At 36.4% G+C, this 7,124-nt stretch overlaps 1 non-coding gene across 1 annotated transcript; it reads left to right on the top strand.

Moving 5' to 3' along the window:
• Nucleotides 1-6,783: 6,783 nt before the first annotated feature.
• On the top strand, nucleotides 6,784-6,855 carry Trnaq-cug (transfer RNA glutamine (anticodon CUG)). Its single transcript has one exon. It is a non-coding gene; the product is annotated as a tRNA-Gln (tRNA).
• The last annotated feature ends 269 nt before the right edge of the window (nucleotides 6,856-7,124 follow it).

A 7,124-nucleotide genomic window follows, 5' to 3' on the forward strand; every position in this document is an offset into this window, starting at 1 on the left:
GATGCATGCGATAATAAATCGGCGGCCTCTGTGATGCCAATTTTAGGCCGCAGTAGACGCTGCTTGTATCTTCGTAGTTTGACCTCTACGTTGAAGGTATACTCTTCTGCCTCGACCATCTCCTCTGGCGCAGCGTCGGCGTCGGTGAGCGAGAGAATTTTATCATTGTGGACTAGCAGACATGCCACTTTTTCTTCAAATTTCTCGATAAGCGCTTGGAACTGAATGTCATCGTCTTCATCGCTCGCTTCTTCTATTTTACTGATCAATAATATTTTTCAAACCTAGCCGCTGGCCTAGTAACTTCTCTATTGTCGTCGGCATTTTACTGTTTGTTCACGGCACCAATTTCACGAAGGTATAATGGTGTACTTTGAGTTGATATGCAAAACACGACTGTTCAGGTTCGATCCTTTAATTCAACTGCCCGTCAACAACAATACAAATATATATGACGTCAAATAATAATACTAATAACGCGCTAATTCGCGGCAACCGCCAATCAACGTTACGTCTAAAATCTCATATAATATTCACGACAGGGGCCATGCATAGATGAGATTTACTGTATTGTCATAAGAGAGGTTCAGTATCAATTTGAAGTGAATCAGTGTAGAAATGAAGAAATTATCGTAAAAGGCAATTTTGGGTGGGCGTGGCCTATGTGGGTGTGGCCTATTATGGGCGGGGCGCCCCAGGGTTGATAATGGGGCCATACATAGTTGAGATTGACCATATTGTCATAAGAGAAGTTCAGTATCAATTTGAAGTAAATCGGTGTAAAAGTGAAGAAATTATAGTAAAAGACAATTTTGGGTGGGTGTGGCCTATTATGGGCGGGGCACCCCAGGGTTGGTCATGGGGCCTTACATAGTTGAGATTGACTGTATTGTCATAAGAGATGTTCAGTATCAATTTGAAGTAAATCGGTGTAGAAATGAAGATATTATAGTAAAAGGCAATTTTGGGTGGGCGTGGCCTATGTTGGCGGGGCGCCCCAGGGTCGGTAATGGCGCCATGCATAGTTGAGATTGAACGTATTGTCATAAAAGAGGTTCAGTATCAATTTGAAGTGAATCAGTGTAGAAATGAAGAAATTATAGTAAAAGGCAATTTTGGGTGGGCGTGGCCTATGTGGGCGGGGCGCCCTAGGGTTGGTAATGGGGCCATGCATAGCTGAGATTGACGGTATTGTCATAAGAGAGGTTCAGTATCAATTTGAAGTGAATCGGTGTAGAAATGAAGAAATTATAGTAAAAGGCAATTTTGGGTGGGCGTGGCCTATGTGGCCGGGGCGCCCCAGGGTTGGTTATGGGGCCATGCATAGTAAAGATTGACCTTGGTATCATAAGAGAGGCTCAGTATCAATTTGAAGTAAATCGGTGCAGAAATGAAGAAGTTAATGTAAAATAACATAAAAAAATGAGTGAAAATCTCTGACCCGGCCCCGCTCCAACCCCCATAACTTTTGACCCAGGGGTCAGATTGAAATTCCGTCACTGTCATTGTCGCACATATGCTCATAGCTACCATGTATGTAAGTTTCAAGGTTCAAGTGCTAATAGTGTAGGAGGAGCAGGTGGCCAGGACGGACGGACGGACAGACACACATCAATACAATATCCCCACTTTTTCTCTGAAAAATGTGGGGATAATAAAGAGCCACAATCTCTGAACAGATATTATCTTTAAGTTATAAATTATTCTTTATAAAATATTAAAACTGTACCATAACTGACACTAAACCTTGAAATGTTGTAACTTAAAGCATTTTCATATCATATCTGTGCTATACGCCCACATAAGGATCATAAGCAGGAGTCATATCAGCACTGTTTAAAGGTGGGTTCCCACTGCCGATCCAATCAACTCGATCATCCCAATCACCAAAATTTCCCAACCAAACCCGACCAAGCTCGACTAAAAAGGGTATACACGACTTCATCTCGACCTATTGTCGATAACACACGACCCCCACACGACTCATTCACGACGTCCACTCAATCATCTTTCCGATTTCTGCTCGATCATTTCAACCTATACATGAGCCCTATACGATCTCAGCTCAACCAAGTGGACCTCAGCTCGATCGCCACCAGATCTTCACTCGACCAGATCGTGATGGTTGTACTACAGTCGTACAAACTCGTGAACGGTCGTTTATTGAAACTTTGAGGATAAAAACATCAAACATTGTTGTTCACTAATCACTTCAATCATCATGGATTTTTTACTAGTTTTAGCAGTATCAGTCGCCTTTTTGCCATTTCTTGGCATCTTTGGATGTTTACTCGTCCGATTCTAAGAAGGTTATGAGAGACAAGCCCGACGTTTTGCATGTAAGTTTTGTGTGTCAACCGTGCTCATGAAATTAGCGGCTGAAGTTGTTTACTTATATCATCAATCTTCGTAGTTTCCCAAAAAAGAACGACAACATCAGAACTTTCCAAATTATTCATTCGTTTTGCGTTGCAATGCTTAATTATAATTTTCACGTTTTCAAATCATCAAAAGATGCATAAAAAGGATATTTTAGAGCATGGTAAATGTTCAGTATTACTATTTCCTCACAAATATCATATCTAAAACAAAAAAATAGCGTTTTATTTTTTATTTTTTCAATTTATCAAAACATGAAAAGGCCCCTTTAAGGCATTTATTAACCATGTTATATCAACTAGTCTAAGTTATCCTTGAGTAGAGTTTATCTTACAACTTGGCATGCAAGTACTGAAACAATATCAATATCAACTTCCTTATCGAAAACACAATTTATTATTTATAATGTGCATCTAGTTCTTAAGAGTCATGGTTCTTAAGAGTCAAAACTTTTGAAAGCGCTTCAAAAAGATGAACAAATGTGAAACAGTTGTATTCCAATAAAGCTATCAAGTTCACAAGTACCTGTCTCAATTCTGGTTAATATCATAAATACAATGAGTTATAGTAGTATTGAGTAAACAGGGCTCAGTGAAATGAAATATAATAGCCATGGTGTACAGAAAACCACATCCTTTTTTGCACATTCATGGCAGTTTGATGTGTTGTCAAGGAAAATTTATTCACCCAAACTGTAAATAATGACTGTGACCACCATCATGTTTGTGAATGTTACACAACCAAGTGGTAGTTAACTTAGACAAAACATTTTTATTGTTTCCCACGTCATTTTAAAAATGTACATATAAGCTAAACCTTTGCACATGTCCAATTTATGGTATATAAAGGACCTCATAAACTTTGACATACACACACAGACTTAGAGACCTCATTCTTGCGAGCATCACTCCGTCCCATTATCATAATAGTTTATGGCAAGGCACATGACAATCCAACCTTAATGTTGGAAAAACCGTGTGTTGACCAATGACCATAAATTGTGACCTTAACCAAGGACCTAGCGACCTGGTTCTTGCGTGCAACACTCTGTTTCAGCATATTGATTGTTTCTGCCTTGTTTATGGAAAATCCATTCATCCTTGACATAGTCATGTCCCCGACAATTTGCCAAATATAAATTTCCTGAATTCAGTCTTTGACCTTGAATGACAACTTCGACCTTAAACTGAGACCTTAACCTAAAACCTAGTGACCTTGTTTTTTCACTTCACACTCTGTCTCATTATGCCTATCAATCATGGCAAGCTATTTGAACATCCATCCATGATGTACACATTCATGCTCCGGACAAAGTGTACTGTAGTGACGAATCCCCCGCCAACCCCTCACCCGCTATGCTGCTTTTTTTGTAGCAAGTAGTTTAAAAAACATATTTGACTATTGGGCATAACCAGATTGTGGCCCCCGGGACATGACTTAAACAAATTTTGTAGAGAACCATAGTACAATCTAACATTCACAAAATTCAAACAGACGGTCTTGTGGTTTCAAAGCATTTAGTAATTTTGGTCTGTATGGTTTAAAAGGAATTAAGTTATTTTAGTATATAATTTCATAAAAATCAAGAAACTTATCAGAGGACCATTACACAATATAACATATCAAATCTGGACTTTGAGGGAAGACATTTTTTGGCTAATACTGTCTTTTCTAGAAATAACAAATATGATACAGAATTTCATACTTGAAAAGTGGCAGGTGACTATTGAAAGTTATAACATATGAAGACAAAAATAATATATGCACAACTTCAAAACATACGGAACAATGCATTGAAGTTTGAATGGTGTATGTTGAAGAAATGTGGGGGACAAATTTGAAAATATGGCCAGACAGACAGATTGCAGAGAGGCAGACACAGTGCTAATTGGCAAATCCAGTACATAACCTCATATGTGTGGGCGGCTGTATTGTACAATGTACTGTTAATCCATTTAAAGCATTTATAGCATTTATATCAAGCATTTGAGTAAGCTCACAATATTAAGACCCATATTGACATTTATTGTGATCAATCTGATTTATAAACCCAGGGCAATTATAATCACCTTCAAGGTGTATTTTGGTCACAAAACTGGGGCATTTGTGAAGAGCCACAGAAAAAAACAATTTTCATAATGGTTGAATAACTTCACTGATATTTATGTAAGTGCTTAAGGCTGGATAGACTGTTTACAACTGTGCAGTTACACATTCAGAAACACAATCACAATGCTAAAATGGATAGGCTTGCCACAAACTTAACTGTTTATGAGTTGCTCAAACAAATAATTTGCGTGATCATATTTCATGAGAAAAAAACATCTAACAGGTTGAATATACTGTGGAAAATGTCATAACTGAACCAATCTGATCTTCATCTCTTTTTGCTTTACATAAACAACCTGGTCTCAGATGAGTGCATAATTTCCAACTAAACAGGTTTTCAACCAGTCACATTTCATATGATTTGTAAAATATGTTATGCTTTTAGCACCCAAGCATATAAAGTTAATTCATTTATATACAGTTTCATAAGTATTGCTCTAACAGGTATTCGATGGCATTTTTGCATTTCAGTTTAAACAGCATATTTCAGGCCCAAACTGTATTGTTGTGATTAATTGTGTTATTAACTGAAATTTGAACTGTTCAGTCTTCAAACAATCCTTGAACCCTAACAATGTAAACATTGTTATCATCATGCTGTACTCTATATTATTTCATCTTCATCCCAGATCAGAAATCTAAGCATATTAGATACCGTGTATGAAAGTGACGCCCACCTATAATTCATACTTGGGTTATATTTGCCCATTTAAGGCAGTCAACATAGACAGAGAAATCAACTTTAAATTTTACGTTAGTACTTGCCAGTTTATGGCAGTTATAGCTATCAGAGAAACTTATTCAAACTTTTATACTTAATTAAACTGCAACATTTTCCAAATGATGATGTCAATTAAACACCCTCAACATGGCCCGAGGGTGTGAGAGGCAGATTTTAATGAATGTACTTCATTTGCAGTGCACAGTAAACATTAGCTCAACTCATGCAATTAAATGTACAGGTAATGTGACGAATGCAAAAACTGTGTGCAGAATGTCATCAATAATGACTCAATAAAACTGTCTATTTCTCCACAATTACATGCTTGCTGTGATAAACCACGTCAGATGATAGCATAAAAATGACTATTACTGCAGAGGATGTAATGTTACCTTCATTTAATAATGATCACAAAGAGGCATATATAATCTGTATTTCATATGAATTTTACCTCCAGCTGATGTTATAATCTTCTAATTATTTAATATTTAATACACGAGTTGCATCATGTGCAAAAAGGTATTATGCTAAGAGCAACACTGTCCACTTTTAAGTCATGCAAGGTTTTTGGTCATATGTTATTAAACCTCTTTTTAGGTGTAACCTGTGTGCTTAATAAGGATAAGATCTTTTGTGATTGCAGGCAACTTCAACAGAATAACAAGCTCTCTAATCACACTTAATTTGCAGAGAAATGTCACCTCGCCTTGAATGCAAGCAACTCCAGTATGCATGTCCTTATTGATCAATTGTCAAGGGGTTAGGTAATGTACGTTGAAATGTAGGATTTATAAACATTGAATAGTAGATACTTCCATTAATCTTTCATTTATTATTAATGTAAACAAATTCGACCATTTGCATGGATATATCTTAATAAGGCTATGCATTTATTTCGTATAATACAAACAACAAATCGTTAATATATACTGCATACACAATAAAGTAACAGTATAAGTATACTGTACTGTATTCTGTACAGCTGACTTACCTGTAATAATGTTTCCAAGTAAATCGATTATTCTAACATACACTAACATACTTTAAATGATTTCGCAATACACAGTTACAGATAAAATGTTAACAAATATGAAAACAAGTGTCTCGTACATCCTTCACACTCATCGAGCCCCACCTACCTCAAATTCCCCTTGTCACGGCTCAGTACCAGTACACACCCCTTTTGCAATCTTTTGTTGACACAACTGTCAAACGAGTTTATAGAACAATAACAAATTACACGAAAACTTTCTGAAGTATTTTTATAAATGGTGTTATCCTCTAATTCATGTACATCAATATAAAGATTAATATTTGCAGTGACAGCGGTGGGAAATCTTGTAGTTTACCGTAATTTTGTAGGTGGTATCGCGATCACTGACTCATGACCACAATGCCGCCGACAGTTAATTTTAGATTCAGTATGTTGACAAATGACGTCACATCATATTTGGTAGGGATACCCTTGGGGTTTTCCAGACCAGAACTACGCCGATTAGTTCCTATTTATAGATTCGGTCGAACAGCGACTGTATTGGATATATGTACAGAGTATTATCCTTCACTGTCATCAAGGTTCCATGGTGTAATGGTTAGCACTCAAGACTCTGAATCTTGCGATCCGAGTTCAAATCTCGGTGGAACCTCATACTTTTAACTTTTATTTTGTCATTTTATTAATTTAGTAAATGATTTGTGCCTTTAGTGGTCATTAAAAAAAATGAAAAATTGGAAATAATTAATTGATAATTGTAACATGCTTAATGATAAATTGGTATTCTTGTGCGATTATTATTGTTTGACTTTATTTATTCAACTATTTAACTTTAAAAAACTGCCTAAATTATAAATGCAAACACATGATCGATTTTCTAAGGCAAAAATTATTTAAGTTTTCGATTCACATATAACTAAT

The sequence above is a fragment of the Dreissena polymorpha genome, chromosome 4 (assembly GCF_020536995.1).
Source record: "Dreissena polymorpha isolate Duluth1 chromosome 4, UMN_Dpol_1.0, whole genome shotgun sequence".
In the NCBI taxonomy this organism is placed as follows: Eukaryota; Metazoa; Mollusca; class Bivalvia; order Myida; family Dreissenidae; genus Dreissena; species Dreissena polymorpha.